A 20,690-nucleotide genomic window follows, 5' to 3' on the forward strand; every position below is an offset into this window, starting at 1 on the left:
TTTTTTTTCTGCAAGCTTTATTCTTTGCTGCTTTTTCTTGCTTCAAGAATCATTTTTATGATTTTTCAGATTATCAAATAACATGTCTCCTTGTCATCATTCTTTCAAGAGCCAACATATTTAACATTCATAAACAACAACTTAAAAGACATATGCACTGTTCAAGCATTCATTCAGAAAACAAGAAGCATTGTCACCACATCAATATAATTAAACTAAGTTCAAGGATAAATTCAAAACTCATGTACTTCTTGTTCTTTTGAATTAAAACAGTTTTCATTTAAGAGAGGTGATGGATTCATAGGACATTCATAACTTTAAGACAAAGTTACTAAATACTAATGATCATGTAATAAGACACAAACATAGGTAAGCACTTAACATAAAGAAAACGAAAAATAGAGAATTTAAGAACAAGGAATGAATCCACCTTAGTGATGGTGGCGTTTTCTCCTTGAGGAACCAATGATGTCCTTGAGCTCTTCTATGTCTCTTCCTTGTCTTTGTTGCTCCTCCCTCATTGCTTTTTGATCTTCTCTAATTTCATGAAGGATGATGGAATGCTCTTGATGTTCCACCCTTAATTGTCCCATGTTGGAACTTAATTCTCCTAGGGAGGTGTTGATTTGCTCCCAAAAATTCTGTGGAGGAAAGTGCATCCCTTGAGGTATCTCAGGGATTTCTTGGTGATGAGCTTCCTCACGTGTTTCTTGAGCTCCATGAGTGGGCTCTCTTGTTTGCTCCATCCTTTTCTTAGTGATGGGCTTCTCTTCCTCAATGGGAATGTCTCCTTCTATGAAAGCTCCAGCTGAGTAACATAGATGGCAAATAAGATGAGGGAAAGCTAGCCTTGCCAAGGGGGAGGGCTTTTCGGCTATTTTGTAGAGTTCAAGGGAGATGACTTCATGAACTTGTACTTCCTCTCCAATCATGATGCTATGGATCATGATGGCCCGATCCACAGTAACTTCAGATCGGTTGCTAGTGGGGATGATGGAACGTTGGATGAACTCCAACCATCCTCTAGCCACAGGCTTGAGGTCCAGTCTTCTTAGTTGAACCGGCTTGCCTTTGGAGTCAATCTTCCATTGAGATCCTTCCACACATATGTCCATGAGGACTTGGTCCAACCTTTGATTAAAGTTGACCCTTCTAGTGTAGGGGCGTGCATCTCCTTGCATCATAGGCAAGTCAAACGCCAACCTCACATTTTCCGGACTAAAATCTAAGTATTTTCCCTAAACCATGGTGAGATAATTCTTTGGGTTCGGGTTCTTACTTTGATCATGGTTCCTAGGGATCCATGCATTGGCATAGAACTCTTGAACCATTAGGATGCCGACTTATTGGATGGGGTTTGTTAGAACTTTCCAACCTCTTCTTTGGATTTCATGTTGGATCTCCGGATACTCATTTCTCTTGAGCTTGAAAGGGACCTCGGGGATCACCTTCTTCTTGGTCACAATATCATAGAAGTGGTCTTGATGAGCTTTGGAGATGAATCTTTCCATCTCCCATGACTCGGAGGTGGAAGCTTTTGTCTTCCCTTTCCCTTTTCTAGAGGATTCTCCGGTCTTAGGTGCCATCAATGGTAATGGAAAAACAAAAAGCTTATGCTTTTACCACACCAAACTTAGAATATTGCTCGTCCTCGAGCGAGAGAAGAAAGAATAGATGAAGAAGAAGAAGAAATGGAGGAGATGGAGAGAGAGATGTGTTTCGGCCAAGAAGGGGAAGAGAGGGTTGTTTTGTGTGAAAATGATAGGGAAGAGAGATTGAGGTGATTGGTAGGTGGGGATCTTGTGGGGTCCACAGATGCTGAGTTGATCCTGTGGGGTCCACAGATCCTGAGGTGTCAAGGATTTGCATCCCTGCACCCATTAGGCATGTAAAATGCCTTTGCAGGCAATTCTGGCGTTTAAACGCCAAATTGATGCTTGTTCTGGGCGTTCAGCGCCCAGATGCAGCATATTTCTGGCGTTGAACGCCAGCCAGATACTTGTTTCTGGCGTTCAGTGCCAGCTCTTCTTCACTGTGCATTTCTGGCGTCTTAACGCCAGGATGCTGCTTGTTTCTGGCGTTCAACGCCAGAAACATGCTCTGTTCTGGCGTTGAACGCCAGCCAGATGCTCCTTACTGGCGTTTAAATGCCAGTGAGCCCTTCCTCCAGGGTGTGATTTTTCTTCTGCTGTTTTTTATTCCATTTTCAATTTTTATATTTATTTTGTGACTCCACATGATCATGAACCTAATAAAACATGAAATAACAATAAAAATAAAATTAGAGAAATAAAAATTGGGTTGCCTCCCAACAAGCGCTTCTTTAATGTCAATAGCTTGACAGTGGGCTCTCATGGAGCCTCACAGATATTCAGAGCATTGTTGAGACTCCCCAACACCAAACTTAGAGTTTGGATATGGGAGTTCAACACCAAACTTAGAGTTTGGTTGTGGCCTCCCAACACCAAACTTAGAGTTTGACTGTGGGGGCTCTGGTTGACTCTGTTTTGAGATAAGCTTACTGTGCCTCTTTTCCATGTTTACAGAAGGATGTCCTTGAGTTTTAAACTCAAGGGAGTCCTCATTCAATTGAAGAACTTGTTCACCTCTGTTAACATCAATCACAGCTCTTGCTGTGGCTAGGAAGGGTCTTCCAAGGATGATGGATTCATCTTCTTCCTTCCCAGTATCTAGGACTATGAAATCAGCAGGGATGTAAAGGCCTTCAACCTTTACTAATACGTCCTCTACTTGTCCATAAGCCTGTTTTCTTGAATTGTCTACCATCTCTAATGAGATTTTAGCAGCTTGCACCCCAAAGATTCCCAGTTTCTCTATTACAGAGAGGGGCATGAGGTTTATCCCTGAACCAAGGTCACACAGAGCCTTTTCAAAGATCATGGTGCCTATGGTACAAGGTATTAGGAACTTTCCAAGATCCTATTTCTTCTGAGGCAATGCAAGTTGATCTAGATCACTCAGTTCATTGGTGAACAAAGGAGGTTTATCTTCCCAAGTCTCAATACCAAATAATTTGGCATTCAGCTTCATGATTGCACCAAGGTACTTGGTAACTTGCTCTTTAGTAACATCCTCATTCTCTTCAGAAGAAGAATACTCATCAGAGCTCATGAAGGGCGTAAGGAGGTTCAATGGAATCTCTATGGCCTCTAGATGAGTCTCAGATTCCTTTGGTTCCTCAGAGGGAAACTCCTTATTGATCACTAGACGTCCCAGGAGGTCTTCCTCACTGGGATTCACGTCCTCAACCTCCCTTACAGGTTTGGCCATGGTAATTAATTTAATGGCCTTGCACTCTCCTTTTGGATTTCTTCTGTATTGCTTGGGAGAGTACTAGGAGGAATTTCAGTGATCCTTTTACTCAGCTGGCCCACTTGTGCTTCCAAATTTCTAATGGAGGACCTTGTTTCATTCATGAAACTTACAGTGGCCTTAGATAGATCAGAGACTAAGTTTGCTAAATTAGATATATTTTGTTCAGAGTTCTCTGTCTGTTGCTGAGTGGATGATGGAAAAGGTTTACTATTGTTAAACCTATTTCTTCCACCATTATTAAAGCCTTGTTGAGGCTTTTGTTGATCCTTCCATGAGAGATTTGGGTGATTTTTCCATGAGAGATTATAGGTGTTTCCATATGGTTCACCCATGTAATTTACCTCTGCTATTGCAGGGTTTTCAGGATCATAGGCCTCTTCTTCAGAAGATGCCTCTTGAGTACTGTTGGATGCAGCTTGCATTCCATTCAGACTCTGAGAAATCATATTGACTTATTGAGTCAATATTTTGTTCTGAGCCAATATGGCATTCAGAGTATCAATTTCAAGAACTCCCTTCTTCATAGGCGTCTCATTACTCACAGGATTCCTCTCAGAAGTGTACATGAACTGGTTATTAGCAACCATGTCAATGAGTTCTTGAGCTTCTGCAGGCGTTTTCTTTAGGTGAATAAATCCACCTACAGAAGTATCCAATGACATCTTAGCTAATTCAGACAGACCATCATAGAATATATCCAGGATGGTCCATTCTGAAAGCATGTCAGAAGGACACTTTTTGGTCAGTTCCTTGTATCTCTCCCAGGCTTCATAGAGGGATTCACCTTCTTTCTGTCTGAAGGTTTGAACATCCACTCTAAGCTTACTCAGCTTTTGAGGAGGAAAGAACTTGGCTAAGAAAGCCTTGACCAGCTTATCCCAAGAGTTCAGGCTATCTTTAGGTTGAGAATCCAACCATATTCTAGCTATGTCTCTTACAGAAAACGGGAAAAGCATGAGCCTGTAGACTTCAGGATCTACTCCATTAGTCTTAACAGTATCACAGATCTGCAAAAATTCAGTTAAGAACTGAAAAGGATCTTCAGATAGAAGTCCATGGAACTAGCAATTCTGCTGCATCAGAGAAACTAATTGAGGTTTAAGCTCAAAATTGTTTGCTCCAATGGTAGGGATGGAGATGCTTCTTCCATGTAAATTAGAATTAGGTGCAGTAAAGTCACCAAGCATCCTCCTTGCATTATTATTATTTTTGGCTGCCATATCCTCTTCTTGTTCGAAAATTTCTGTAAGGTTATCTCTGGATTGTTGTATTTTAGCTTCTCTTAGTTTCCTCTTCAGAGTCCTTTCAGGTTCAGGGTCTGCTTCAACAAGAATGTTCTTGTCCTTGCTCCTGCTCATATGAAAAAGAGGGAATAGAAAAATAATAATAATAGGGATCCTTTTTGCCCAGGTATAGAGGTTCCCCTGTGTGAGTAGAAGAAGAAAAGAATGTAATGTAAAGAAGGGAAGTAGAGAAAATTCGAACACAGATGGAAGAGGGGATTCGAATTTGTGTGAGATGAAGTGTTACTAGATGAATAAATAAATAGAAGGAGATGAGAGAGAAAGAGGATTTTCGAAAATAAAATTTTGAAAAGGGGTTAGTGATTTTCGAAAATTAGGAATGAAATCAAGTTAAAATTAAAAATTGAAATAATTAGTTAATTAAAAAGAATTTTTGAAAAAGAGGGAAGATATTTTCGAAAATTAGAGAGAGAGAGTTAGTTAGGTAGTTTTGAAAAAGATAAGAAACAAACAAAAAGTCAATTAGTTAGTTGAAAAAGATTTGAAATTCAATTTTGAAAAGATAAGAAGATAAGAAGTTAAAAAAGATATTTGAAAATCAAATTTTTGAAAAAGATATGATTTAAAAAGATATGATTAAAAATATATGATTTTTAAAAAAGATAAGATAAAAAGATATTTTTGAAAAGATATGATTGAAATTAGTTTTGAAAAAGATTTGATTTTTAAGATCACAATTAATGACTTGATTCACAAGAAATCATAAGATATGATTCTAGAACTTAAAGTTTGAATCTTTCTTAACAAGTAAGTAACAAACTTGAAATTTTTGAATCAAAACATTAATTGTTGATGATATTTTCGAAAATATGATGTAAAATTAAGAAAAAGATTTTTTGAAAAATATTTTTGGAATTTTCGAAAATAGATAAGAAAAATGAAAAAGATTTGATTTTTGAAAAAGATTTTGAAAAGATAAGATTTTTAAATTGAAAATTTGATTTGACTCATAAGAAACAATTGAATTTTAAAAATTTTTGAAAAAGTCAACTCAAATTTTCGAAAATTTATGAGAGAAAAAGGGGAAGATATATTTTTTATTTTTGAATTTTTAATGATGAGAGAGAAAAACATGAAAATGATGCAATGCATGAAAATTATGGATCAAAACAATGAATGCATGCAAGAATGCTATGAATGTCAAGATGAACACCAAGAACACTTTGAAGATCATGATGAACATCAAGAACATATTTTTGAAAATTTTCAATGCAAAGAAAACATGCAAGACACCAAACTTAGAAATTCTTCATGTTCAGACACTATGAATGCAAAAATGCACATGAAAAACAAGAAAAGACACAAAACAAGAAAACATCAAGATCAAACAAGAAGACTGGCCAAGAACAACTTGAAGATCATGATGAATGCAATGCATGAATGCATGAATTTTCGAAAAATGCAAAGAATTTTTAGAAAAAATGCAATTGACACCAAACTTGAAAATTGACTCAAGACTCAAACAAAAAACACAAAATATTTTTTATTTTTATGATTTTATAAATTTTTTTGGATTTTTTGAAAATTAATTTGAAAAAGAAAAATAAGAATTCCAAAATTTTTAATATGAATTCCAGGAATCTTGCACTCTTAGTCTAAAGCTCCAATTTGAGGGTTAGACATGGCTTAATAGCCAGTCAAGCTTTAGCATGTAAATCAGGTGGATCAGGAACAGCAGCAGGTGGATTAGCAACAACTAGCTTGCTCTTGATAATGTTGGGTTGGAAGCCCCAGTCCAAATGAATTTAGACATGGCTTTACAGCCAGTCAGGCTTCAACATGCTTCATGAAACACTAGAATTCATTCTTAAAAAATTTTAGAATAATTTTCGAAAATAGATGAGAAATTTTTGAAGGATTTTTGAAAAATTTTTGAAAAATTTTTGGAAATAAAACAAAAAGAAAATTACCTAATCTGAGCAACAAGATGAACCGTCAGTTGTCCAAACTCGAACAATCCCCGGCAACGGCGCCAAAAACTTGGTGCACGAAATTGTGATCTCAGGCAACGGCGCCAAAAACTCTGTACGAACGTCTTAATAAATCGTTTTTCATTCACAACTTCGATACAACTAACCAGCAAGTGCACTGGGTCGTCCAAGTAATAAACCTTACATGAGTAAGGGTCGATCCCACTGAGATTGTTGGTATGAAGCAAGCTATGGTCATCTTGTAGATCTCAGTCAGCCGGATATCAAATGGTTATGAAAGTTTTCGAAAATAAATAATAAATAGACATAAAATAAAGATAGAAATACTTATGTATATCATTGGTGAGAATTTCATATAAGTGTATGGAGATACGTTCGTTCCTCTGAACTTCTGCTTTCCTGCTGTCTTCATCCGATTAATCTTACTCCTTTCCATGGCTGGCTTTATGTAAGGACATCACCATTGTCAATGGCTACTTTTCATCCTCTCTGTGAAAATAGTCCGATGTGCTGTCACTGCATGACTAATCATCTGGAGGCATCACCGTGGTCAATGGCTGCATCCCATCCTCTTGTGAAAATAGTCCAAATGCTCTGTCACAGCACGGCTAATCATCTGAGGTTCTCGATCATACTGGAATAGGATTCACCCTCCTTTTGCGTCTGTCACTACGCCCAGCACTCACGAGTTTAAAGTTCGTCACAGTCATTCAATCCCAGAATCCTACTCGGAATACCACAGACAAGGTTTAGACTTTTCGGATTCTCATGAATGCCGCCATCAATCTAGCTTATACCACGAAGATTCTGATTAAGAGATCCAAGAGATAATCATCCAATCTAAGGTGGAACGGAAGTGGTTGTTAGGCACGCGTTCGTGAGGAAATGATGATGATTGTCACGTTCATCACATTCATGTTGAAGTACGAATGAATATCTTAGAAGCGGAATAAGTTGAATTGAATAGAAAAACAGTAGTACTTTGCATTAATTCATGAGGAACAGCAGAGCTCCACACCTTAATCTATGGAGTGTAGAAACTCTACCGTTGAAAAATACATAAGTGAAAGGTTCAGGCATGGCCGAATGGCCAGTCCCCATGATCTAAGAACTAGACGTCCCAAGATGTCTAATACAATAGTAAAACTCCTATTTATACTAAACTAGTTACTACGGTTTACAAAAGTAAGTAATTGATGCATAAATCCACTTCCGGGGCCCACTTGGTGTGTGCTTGGGCTGAGCTTGAATGTTACACGTGCAGAGGCTCTTTCTGGAGTTGAACGCCAGGTTGTAACGTGTTTCTGGCGTTCAACTCTGGTTCGTGACGTGTTTCTGGCGTTTAACTCCAGACAGCAGTATAGAACTGGCGTTCAACGCCCTTTTACATCATCTAAAATAGGCCAAAGTATGGACTATTATATATTGCTAGAAAGTTCTGAATGTCTACTTTCCAACGCAATTAGAAGCGCGCCATTTTGAGTTCTGTAGCTCCAGAAAATCCACTTTGAGTGCAGGGAGGTCAGAATCCAACAGCATCAACAGTCCTTCTTCAACCTTTGAATCTGATTTTTGCTCAAGTCCCTCAATTTCAGCCAGAAAATACCTGAAATCATAGAAAAACACACAAACTCATAGTAAAGTCCATAAATATGAATTTAACATAAAAACTAATGAAAACATCCCTAAAAGTAACTAGATCCTACTAAAAATATACTAAAAATAATGCCAAAAAGCGTATAAATTATCCGCTCATCAATTAGGTTTTGAATTATTGAAGTGTTTGGAATTCTCTAATTTTGTTGTTTCTTGCGTTGATGACTATTTTGCTAAAAATTGTTGCTGAGATTGTTGGCTAATTATTTAATTTTAGTTTAATTTAGTTTAGGTTTGATTAGAATTTCAATTTTAATTTTGAATCAGTTTTAAAATTGGTTCAGTTTAGTTTTCTAATCTTAGTGGATGTAAGTTGATTAAGTTAGGTTAGATTCAATACATTAGGTTTTGAATTGTTGAAGTGTTTGGAATTGTCTAGTTGTGTTAATTATTGCGTTGATGACTGTTTTGCTGAGAAATTGTTACTGAGATTGTTGAATAATTGTTTAATTCTAATTTAATTTAGTTTATCGTTAATTAGAATTTCAATTTTAATTTTGAATCAGTTTCAAAATTAGTTCAGTTTAGTTTTCTAATCTTAGTGGATTTAAGTTGATTAAGTTAGGTTAGATTCAATACATTAGGTTTTGAATTGTTGAAGTGTTTGGAATTCTCTAATTGTGTTAATTGCTGTGTTGATGACTATTTTGCTTAGAAATTGTTGCTGAGATTGTTTGATAATTTGATATTTGCAGATATGTCGACAGGAAGAGGTAATGTGGATCAGGCTACTGGTCGTGGTCGTAGCCGTGGTCGGGGTAGAGGGAGGGTTTCTTCTGGTAGCCCTGGGACTTTTAGATCCTCTCCTTCTACTCCGACCACCCCGTGATGCCACAGGATGTGGGTTTAGTGGACCAGCCATTCATCATAGCCCCTAACCCCAACTACGTGCCTCCGTCTACGGCGATGATGCTGACTCTTATCGCTCAACAACCCGTATCCATGTTGATGCTGCCTCCCGCGACAGATGTCGTGGCCCCGGAGTCTAGCCATGGAAGTGAGGCAGCAGCTGATGCCCTTCCACCACCTCACATCGTACGGTTGAAGATTTGGCTTGATGGCGGCATGGGTTAAGTATCACGTTGAGTCTCATGTATTTCCTGTTTATGGTTATTGCTGAAAGTGCCTGAAAATTGATTTTAGTTTAGCGGATTTAGGTTTGAATGTTGGTTAGTGTTTTAAGTTTCAATGATTATGATTAACTTTATTGCTAAAAGCAAGGTTTTGAGAACCAGACTGGTCATCAAACTGCTCTAGTCACTGGTTTACTGGTCCAACCAGTCCATTCGTGGTTCAACCGAAAAAATTTTTTAGAATAAAATAATAAATAAATTATAAAACAGCTCTCATCAACACAATAAAAAACAATCAATAAATCATCAACACAATAAAAATTATAGAACATATTTATTGCTATAATATAAAATTACAGAACATGTTTGTTTAATAATGAATACATTGATAATATTAAATATTTTCCAAGTATCCACTCAAATGTGTTTTCAGATGATGGTGAAAATTCATAAATTGAATCATGTAAACCATCTTTAGAAAAATATCTAAAATAGGATTGATCATTTGGCTTTTAAAACATAAAATCCAAAAAATTTGTTAAGAAACCTCGGTTTTATCACCATACTTCCTGAAGCACTCAATGTTGTCTACTGGCATGTTACTTATTACTATGACTCCATCACCAGTTCATGGTGCTGATAGTTTTCAATGCTGCAAGTTACTCCACTCCCAACTTTAAGCTGCTCTCTAATAAAATTTCAAGTAGATAATTCAAAACATATTAATATTACGGTTCAAAACACATTAAAGCTTGAGGTTTATACATATATCCAGTGAAATCGAAGCAAAACTAACAATAAGAAGAACATTAAACTTACTCATGATTTTTATAGAAAGCATTCCATCTATTTTACAAGCATCAAATATAAACAACTCAAATGCTCATCAATAAAATATGAAAATTATGTAGATTTTCCTCTCTAAAATGAATAGAGGGATAAGCGAGATGAACTATGTATTTCTTTTAAACAATACCACAAGATTAATTTCAATATTTGGAATTCATTCCCAATATTACCCAAAACTAAATAAGCATACAAAGTTGACATAATTGGGTTGCATAGGACTAATTTCATTAATCTTGTACTATTAGGCAAAGGAACCTCAATCATTCACAACTTAAAAAAAATTGGTCAATAAAAAACGTATCATATTCAGTCATCAATGCATAATAACAAGAATCATATATAAACAAACATTGATTTTCAAAGATTGAGCTAAAAAATTCAATAAAAGTTCTTTAACACATATTGTCGAACACTTGGTATGCAAAAGCATAAATAATACAAAATAGCACTAACAAGCAATCTTTGCAACACCAATTCAAAATTCAGCACCAATGACATGAAAAATCAGTAGCATTTCGTAGTGATTTAGCAAAGTATCAGTCAATCAATCCAAACAAATTGAAATTTAAACACAAGAAGCTCCTAACACCATGTTTAACTATGTATAAACTAACACTAATTTTAATAAAAAAAATCCTAATTCTAACTTAAACTCAACTAACAGTAGCAAATAATCCTAACCAAATCAAATTAACACTAAAATCAACATATAACTAATCCTAAATTAACTAAAACAAAGAAAAAAAAAGGTGATATAAGAACCTGAGTTGAAGAACAGAGCAAGAATTCAGGTGAGAGGGATGCAGTGGTAGTGACCAGCTGCTGCTGTGTTTGAACTACCTAGAATTAGAGTGGCTCTATTCTGATTCTACGACTAGGAAGCAACAAATTCAGTAACAAATTCAAGTTAAGCAACAAATTTAACAAATCCTAGTTCAATCACGATTTTTAGCAACATTTAGATCAGCAACAAGGAAAAATTAATGATTAGTAATTCAATTACATGTAAAAATACAGTGAGAAGGAAAATCTGGAAAAGAGAGAATAGCGGAAGCGATGGTGCAAGGACATGCCAACGGTCAACGGCAAGTCAGTGACCACCCTACAGAAGGCGACGAAGGAAGAAACAACCCCATGAGTTGCTTCTGCCACTGGCAATGAAATAAACGAACCACAAGATGCCAGCAGTGTGACTGAGACAAGACCCGAGTGAGACTAAGAGGCAGAATCGAGCAAAGACAACCACAGATGACGAGCAGTAACCAACACACTTAACTCGAGCACTCACTAGCATAGGGAGGCGCGAGCAGCCGAGCACAGAGGAGAAAAGCAAGACGCGAGCACACGACACGGAGGATCTGGCAAGAGGCTTGATAGCACGACAGAAGTTCTTGAGTGACGGACGGCGGTAGTAGTCTCTCACTCCGACAGACGGCGACAACGATTGGTGGAGGCTAGGTTTGCTTTCCTTAGTAGAAGCTAGGGGAGTTTTCTGAAGGAAGGAGTTGGAGAGGGGGTAACAACACGTGAAATCCCTTTTTTCCTTTCAATGAAGGAAATGACATCATTTCTTATAAACTGGTTGGGTTTTGGTCCAGTCCAACTGGCTGGTTTTCGTCCAGTTCAGTGGTTCATATCCGGTCCTTAAAATATCAGTTTCTATTAGTAAACCAAACCATCAATCGGCCAGTCTGGTCTAGTTTTCAGAACCATGGTTGAAAGTTCTTGAAAATTGATTCCTGTCTAGTGGATTTAGGTTGATTTGGTTTCCTGGTTAGTGTTTCCTGTTTCAATGATTATGGTTGTTGCTGAAAATTCCTAAAACATGATTACTGTTTAGTAGATTTAGGTTGATTTGGTTGGCTGGTTAGTGTTTGTAAGTTTCAATGATTATGATTAACTTTATTGCTGAAGGTTCCTGAAAATTGATTCCTATTTAGTGGATTTAGGTTGATTTGGTTGCTTGGTTAGTGTTTCCTATTTCAATGATTATGGTTGTTGCTGAGAGTTCCTAAAATTTGATTCTTGTTTAGTGGATTTAGGTTGATTTGGTTGGCTGGTTAGTGTTTCTAAGTTTTAATGATTATGATTAACTTTATTGCTGAAAGTTCTTGAACATTGATTCCTGTTTAGTAGATTTAGTTTGAAATGGTTGCCTGGTTGTTGTTTTAAGTTTCAATGATTATGATTAACTTTGTTACTGAAAGTTCCTAAAAATTGATTCCTGTTTAATGGATTTAAGTTGATTTGGTTGCCTGGTTCTTGTTTTAAGTTTCAATGATTATGATTCCTGTTTAGTGGATTTAGGTTGATTCTTGTTTGTGGGTTATTAGGTTTTCGCCGAACAACAACGTGTGTACTCAGGAGTTGACCAATGTCATCAAGCTGATGTACGACCATCCTTGACCTAGCTACACGAAGATCCCAGCTGAGACCAGGGAGCGATGGTTAAAGAAATGGACGATAATTACTTTTTTTAGTTTCAAACCTTTTTAGCTAGTTTATATTTTCTATCTTGCTTGACTAATTTTAAAGTTTCTTTGTTGCAGCTGCATTTTAGGTGGGATGCTGAGCATAACCTTACCATCAGGAAAATATTTGACCATAGAATGGGTGGGAAGTAGCTCCAACAAATGCTGGATCATGTTTGTCAAGGGCGAGACCACCGAACAACTGGCTCCAACCAGACATAAAGAAGGCTCTGTTTGTTCATTGAATGACTAATGAGGGGTTCCGACATTGGTATCTCAGCAACAAAGCTAACAGGGTCTCGACCAAGTCGTCCAAGTATACTGGACAGCGACTTTCATGAAGACTAAGGCCAGACTGGTATGTAAAGTGATTTAATTTTATTAATAACTTGGTTATATTCTTCTGCATATCATTACTAGGCATCGTAATCATATTGTTTCAATCAACATGTGTAGTCGAAGTCGTTGGATCGCGAGGCAACATTGGCGGAGACGTTTAAGTACACCCACACACTGAAGGAGAACAAAGAGACATTTGCTGATCAGCGGTCTCAGGACCATTATGTGAGTAAACATACATCTGAATATCTTATGCTATAAAATATTAGAGATTAACTGTATGCCACAACTCAATAGTCTCGGCAAGGTGGGGAGGACACCACCGATGGCTCTGCAGTTTCAGTCATCGATCCCGATGCAGTTTAGTGCGAGACTGTCTTAGCGTTGTACAAGAACTGCATATACAAGATAGAGTCGTTCTTTGCCAGCAGCTTCTGCACTCCACGTTGAGGCCGTCATCAGGGTCCGCCACCCATCGAGCCCGAGGAAGGCGTGGATTTGAGGCTGCAGGTACAGGAGCTCCAACGCAGCCTTCAACAGTAAGCTCAGGAGCTTATGAATTATCGGGAGAGGTATCAGAAGATCCTCACCCGCGTGACGTCTATGGATGAGGTTAGGTTGGAGTGGAGGGAGTCGTTGGAGCAGATGCAGCATATGGAAGCTCAGATGGAGGTGTGCTAGGCCGAGATGTGTGCCACTGGCATCGACCTTGCTGGTGGCAGCGGTCCTGCTGGTGGCAGCGGTCCTGCTGGTGGCATACGGACATCACTGCCTTCTGCGCCACCGACTCAAGGCCATTGGACCGAAGACGACGAAGACTACCTGAATCTGTAGTTATTAGTTTTTCGTTTTATTGTTTCATTGTATTTATTTGATGTACTTGACTTTTAATTTATTTAAACATTGTATTATTTATTTTAAATAAATTTTTTCGTTATTTATGAATGACCCACTAATTGTGTGAAAAATTTAAATTTAAAATTAAAATTGACCATTTATTTCAAATTGAAAAAAAATTGATATTACCATCGGAATTACCGTAGAAATAATCCGACAGTAATAGTGCGCGAAATAACATTTTTTGGCACCAATAATACCGTCAAAAAATCTGCTGGTAACCAATTAGTTTTTCAAGTTGATAATCCGTCGCAAAATCTGACGGTAATGACCGTCGGACAAAAAATTCCGACAATAGACATTTACCGGTAAAGTTTATACTGTCTGATTATTTTCTGACGATAAATCTGACAGTACTCAGCGTTTTTCTTATAGTGAATAACTAAATATAATCAAATTGACCCAATAATTTACTAATCCAAAAAAATGACTCACGCAAAGTACGTGTGAATGAGGTACTTTTCTTCTTTGCTACTACACATTTTTTTCTTCTTCTGCTGCTACGATTTATTTATTTATTCTTCTTCTTTTTCTTTTAATGTTGTTGTATTTTTTATTTCTTCTTTTTTCTTGTTCTTTTTCTCTCATTTCATTGTTTTTCTTCTTGAGAGGATAAAATAAAGGAGAAAGAAAAAAAACGAGGACGAAAGGAAGAGGTAGAGAAGGAGTTTGGGGAAAAAAAAGAAAACATAAAAAACATAAAGTTTTTATTAAAAATATATATAAATTTTAGTTGAAAAATATAAAAAAAATTAGTTGCAAACCACCATAGTTATTTCAAGTCACTACAAGAAAAAAGGCCTGTGGCCACACTTTTATGAGGGTGGCGATTGATTAGAGATTTGGCCAAGTTTTTTCTTGCTACGCTTCAAAAGCGTGGCGAAAGGGGTCAATGGCCACGCTTTTATGAGGGTGGCAAATGATTAGAGATTTGGCCATGCTTTTATTTGCTACGTTTCAAAAGCGTGGCCGAAAGGGTCATTAGCCACACTTTTATGAGGGTGACGATTGCTTCATGATTTAACCACGGTTCTTTTTTGCCACGTTTTAAAAGCATAGCAATAGAGAACAACAGGCACGCTTTTAAAGCGTGGCGAAATAGTTTCGTTATCGTGACGTTTTTAAAGGGTGCCTGTTTCCTCAAACTCTTTCGGCACACTTCAAAAGCGTGGCCACAAGGTTAAAAAAAATATAGGTTTTCCATCTTCGAAACAATGAGATCAGAGCTACATTATACATACACACAACAAAGAGCCCTACGTTTTATTTTCTTCGAAAAACACTCTCCTTTGAAATAATGGCCTAAAATTTTTTTAAGAACCCCAACAAACACTATCATTGTTGATGCTCACCCTTTCTCCTCTGTCGCAATGCCTCCGTTGATGCTTTCCTTTCCACGGCTCCCACCGTCGCTGCTCCTTCCGTCTCCCCTGTACGCATTAAACCCCTAACCCTTCTTCGGTGGCAAATCCCTATGCCAAGGCCTCCCTCTCCCTCCTCAGTGCTCACTCTCTCTTGAAAATCATCTGTCGATGCTCCCTTGCCGCCGCTCCCTTCCGTCGCTGCAAACCCTTAACCTTCCAGCGCTGCAATTACGGAGTTGCGAGGGGAGCTAGAGCTGGACGACACCATTTTGAAGGAGGCTGAGTTGTGCTGCGCGCGGTGCTAACGAACACCGTGAAGGTGCAGGATAAGGAAGGGGGCAGACTGGGAATCACACTTTATGGTCCGACGTTCTCTTGGATCAACCACGGCTACCCCCCCAATGCCTACTACCCCTTCATCTTCTCTCCTCATCCTCCTTATTCTTCGTAGGAATCCAAGCTCTGAATAGCTCCATTTTTCTTTCGTGGTTCTCCTGGTTCACAAGTACTTCATCTACTATCTCTATAATAAGTTTCTTCAATTCTGTCTTTTTGCTTATGTGCTTCAATGAGATAGGAATTGTGCTATTTTTTGCAGATAGATAGTAGGTTTGTACTATCAGTAATAATTTTCAGAAAGGTCTTCATAAATTTGTATTTTCATTTTAATTTAAAAAAAAATACAAAATCTAGCTTTATATTTATTACTAGTTGATTTTTGGTTAATACTGTTTGATGAATACTATGATAGTGAATTGGGGTTACTTTTTTGCATTAGAAATAGAGGAGTAATGGTGAAGTAAAAGCTATGCAAGTCTCTTATTTCTGTGTTTGGTAATACCGGACGATTTCTTATTTGAGAGATCTATATAAATAAAATATATGCAGGTTAAATATGACGATGGCGAGGAAAAAAATTTAATTCTTTCAAATGAAAATGTGAAATTTCATATATCCCACGAGGAGATAAAGCGCTTGAATTTGAGTTATGGCAAAGTTCGTGACAGTAATGTCTCTAATTGTGATGTTGAAGAGATGCTAGCGATGGCTGCAAGTTTGAATAATTGTCAACAATTTGAACCGAGAGACATCGTATGAGCTAAGCTAATAAGTTTGCTAAAAGGCCAGTTATAGTGTACAGATATAAAGATAAAGATGTCTGTCCTTCTTGAATGTAATGATGACATGTGGAACTTAAGCTGTGTGCGAGGGAGCAGCTTGCAAAGCTTGCTACAGGTTATCTAACAGCTTGAATTTGATGCATGCACAGCTGAGGTGAGCACGCCGAAAAGGTGTAACGGGTTCTGATGTTTGGGCTCCGTTTTAACAAGTAGTGAACGGCCATTTGATTGAAATCAATGGGCCATTGAACAAACAGGGGTGGGCCTATTAATGCTTGTTTTAATACATTCCAGTTATGTATGAGTTTGGGTAAAGTAAAAAAAAGTGTGGTTTTATAAGAAAGAAATAAATAAAAAAATCACCTAAAGATATATTTCTCTCTTTAAAAATTTGGTCATTCTCTCTGAATATTAGAAAAAATTATTTTTTAATATTTTTTATTAACGATTCTTTTAATAATTAAATTTTTTCTAACGTATTCTTTATGATAATTTTTTCAAAAAATATTTAGATATTCTGCTATAAGTTAATAGAAAATAGAAAATTTTTTTATATACTATAAAAGAAGGAATGATTATTTTTTCATATTAATTAATTATTATAATAAACTATAAAATAATTTAAAATATTTAAAAGATAAATGAATAGTTATAATTAAATTTAGAGTAAAAATCCTATATTGGATGAAAGAAGATAAAATATTAATCATTGTATTAAAACAAATATTTTGGTAGAAAAAAATAACATTTATTATAGTGCTCAAGTTTATTACTCAATTGAATCAGATTTGAGGTTTGTGTTTGCAAATTAAAATATTCTAAGACAATAAATATATTTCATATTATAATATATAAGTACATAATTGTGGATTTTGTGGTTAGGAGTGGCAAATGGGCTGAAATTTGTTGAGCTAGCCTGCGTAACCCGTCAAAGAAGACGGTCTGAGTTGAAATTTAATACCACCAAACTTAAAAAATCTGGCTAACCCGACTAATCTGTGGGTTTTGACAAACTTCGGCTGGGCGGGCCGGTTCCCTGGCGAAACAGGCTTTTTTTGTCAGAGCCATTTTTTTATAAATTTATATAATGTTATTGATTTACAAGAGGATAAAGATAATAATTGAAGATGCTCTGAGTTATATTTTGAATTAATAGTATGAATAGTCATGTAAATGTAAGAATGCAATTGAACGACTATACAAAATATTTTACACTGTTAATGTATTAAAATTAAATTTTGATGGCTGTCAGTGCTTAAGAGAAGCGGGAGCTGTATGTTAGCCTCCCTTTCTTCTGAATCTTGTTGCCTTTTCAAAGGAAGTTAGGCGATATTTTTTATCTTTGTCTTGTGTTATGTTGAGAGGCACTTTCTATTTGTCTCCTGAGGGACAGAAATAGAAATAGAGTAGAGCAGTATAAATAACACCCAGATATATCCTGGTTCAGCTACTAAATGCAATGTAGCCTACGTCCAGTCTCCATCACAATTTTGATGGAATTTGACTAACTTTTTCGCTGAATTACATACACCAATGTTTTGAATACGATCTACCCAATCCTATTTAGGACAAATCCAGATTCTGACCAAATCTGAATTTGACTAGGACTCATCGTAGATTTCAATAGCCAAAAAAAGAAAACTAAGCCACTTTGAATTTACCGTAAAATGAAGTTTAAAACCCTGAGTGACTTAAAATAACAATAGTATATGGCGTCTGAATTCAGGACAATTTCAACTTGACCAAACAGTAAAACATACGAAAGAATACAGTTTATAATGGCTAACAAAAAAAGAAAACTAAGACACTTTGAAACACACTTCCAATTCGGTTCGGCTCGGTTCGTCGCTGGTAGTTGCTCGCTGCTTCTTGATAGTTGCTGCCCTACACCCTCTGTCAGTGTTCTTTCTTGGTTCTGCCTTGTTGTGTCTCGTCTGTCTCTTGATGTTGTGGGGTGGTGTTTTATTTTGATTTATTGTGTCGTGATTATTGTATGTGAATTTGTTTGTCAGTTTAGTGCGTAACTTAGTAGACATATTTGTATTAATTTATATTTCATGATGAATTTATGTCTTAATTGTTTAATTTACTGATAGGTTTCATTTAACTGATGTAATATCATACCCTCAAATCTTTATACCTTTTAAATTAGTTTTTATATCATAATATCAATATTTATTAAAAGAATTAAATTGTTTTTTAATGTTAACATACCTAAGATTTATATTATTATATTCATAATGAGTAATGTAGTTATATCTCGGTAATCGTATCATGTACTTAAATATTCTTTTTTTGTTAAAAATACTCATTTTATTTATAGATTTATGTTTTCAATAGCAAATTTTTTTATAAAAATATGTTATACTTTGTATTTTATAAGGATATTGTGTCTTTCAAATAATTAATTACGTATAATTTATTTCCTAAAATATTAAAATTTTTGAAACAATTAAGTTTAATTAATGACGTGTGATAATTTGTAACTAAATACGCTATAAATTATTGTTATTTTATACTTTCCTAACGTGTCACTTATACTGTCATATTTCTTTTATGCAAGTATGTATCATATTAATAATAAAGTGGTGGCAAAAAAATTTATAATCACATATATCGATAAATTTTTCGAAAAGCTAACTCTGATAACTTAACTTTATGTGAATTATTTTCGTGGAGGGCAAAAAAAAATTTAAAATTCAGTCTCCCTATATTAAAATTTTGAAAAAATTTCACTTTTCTTTTTTGTAAGATGTTAAAATGACACAACTTTTCTTTCTATTTGTAAAATGTACATTTGCCTCCCATATAATTTTCAGATAATCTTTTCTCTAGTCTATTTTAGGTTCTTGATGTTAAATAATGCTAATTTTATCCATTTTTTTCAAAAGAATAATTTTTTTTTACAAAAATATCCTTTACTAAAAATTTTATTTTCTGTCATTGAATTTTGCTTTTCAAAATACATTTTAGTAAATTACCTTTTAACGATTAAATTGTATTTGCATGAAAATATTATTTAAAAAATTCGAGAGTAAAATTATTTTTTTAAGATCTCGTTGAATAATTTTTTAACTATTAAGTAAATTTGAGAGTAAAATATTTTATTTATATTGTAAGAAAAATAATAAATAAATGTATTGATGTATCCATGGTTGATTTTGTATCTTTGGAGTCTGTATTGTTCTCCAAATTATCGATTTTGTTCTTGTACTGTTGTTATGTAGGATATTTCGTTAATTATTTAACTTTGACCTCACTGTGGGACTAAATTGATGCTAAATGAAACTTTTTTGGATTCAAATAGAACACTTTAAACCTTAAGAACCAAAACAGAATTACGCTCAAACATAAGTGACCAATTTAGTATTTTACCCTATTTTTTATTTAATGTAAGAAGAATATACATTAATATCGCAAAACTAATAGTAACATATAAAGAAAATGTTAACAAAAATTGTGAAAAAATAATAATTTATTAATTATAAAAATTATTGAAGGATACTTTGAAAAAAAATTAATTTAATGATTAAATAACATTTGTAACTATTGATTCCTTAATATGTTTATGCCCGTAAAATAATTCGTTATAATTGTTTTTAGGATTACTCAGACGGGATTCTATTTTTAATAGTTACCTATGTTAGTTATGTATTTGCAATTAATAGGGTTTCCTTCAATGTTAGCAGACTAGTGAAGCTAAGACCCAACTGCTAGCTTTCCTACATTTTTTTTTCTGAACCCCCAACATGGCCCACGTTGTAAGCCTCTAACCAATGAAATGCAGGATTCTCAAAATCCCGTTCCATCTCACCCAATGAAGCCGGCTCATTTGCCCATCCCATCAGCGCCCTCAACTTCTTCAGATTCAGCTGCTTCCTGATCATGAGAACAACACGTGTCAAATGCTGAAATAAGATGATTGTAGATCTGTATATCTGTATAGAATAACATCTGTACACTAGTGAGGTCACGTAATGTCTAATCCATGTTGTTTATTTGCTAAGAGTTTATAAAATTTGTCAGAAACATGCTTAGCTGATGTCAAAAAGATGGAACTTATTGATGGTTTGAACAAAATTAGTAGGGTAGGCCTCTATGACTAATAATTTTATTATTTTCAAGGATTTTTTTTGAATTTATAAGTTTTTGGTTAGATTAGAATTTTCAATATTTATCTTTTTTTTTTTACTTTTTGTCGCACTTTAAAAGCTATCGTTAGTTGTGCATATTTTTTAGTTGAATAACAATAAAAAATGATTTAATTTTAGTTGAAAAGTATATAAATGGTTTTGAATTGTGAAAATTATTTAGTTGGATAACAAGGAAGAAAAATACAAAAAAAGTTA

General features: G+C 35.4%; 1 non-coding gene across 1 annotated transcript; it reads left to right on the plus strand.

Annotated features, from left to right (window-relative positions):
• Positions 1–4,052: 4,052 nt before the first annotated feature.
• Positions 4,053–4,160, plus strand: LOC148572249 (small nucleolar RNA R71). The gene has a single exon (XR_015880298.1). It is a non-coding gene; the product is annotated as a small nucleolar RNA R71 (small nucleolar RNA).
• The last annotated feature ends 16,530 nt before the right edge of the window (positions 4,161–20,690 follow it).

This window comes from Arachis ipaensis, chromosome B3 (genome assembly GCF_059453495.1).
Source record: "Arachis ipaensis isolate K30076 ecotype BB chromosome B3, ASM5945349v1, whole genome shotgun sequence".
Lineage (NCBI taxonomy): Eukaryota > Viridiplantae > Streptophyta > Magnoliopsida > Fabales > Fabaceae > Arachis > Arachis ipaensis.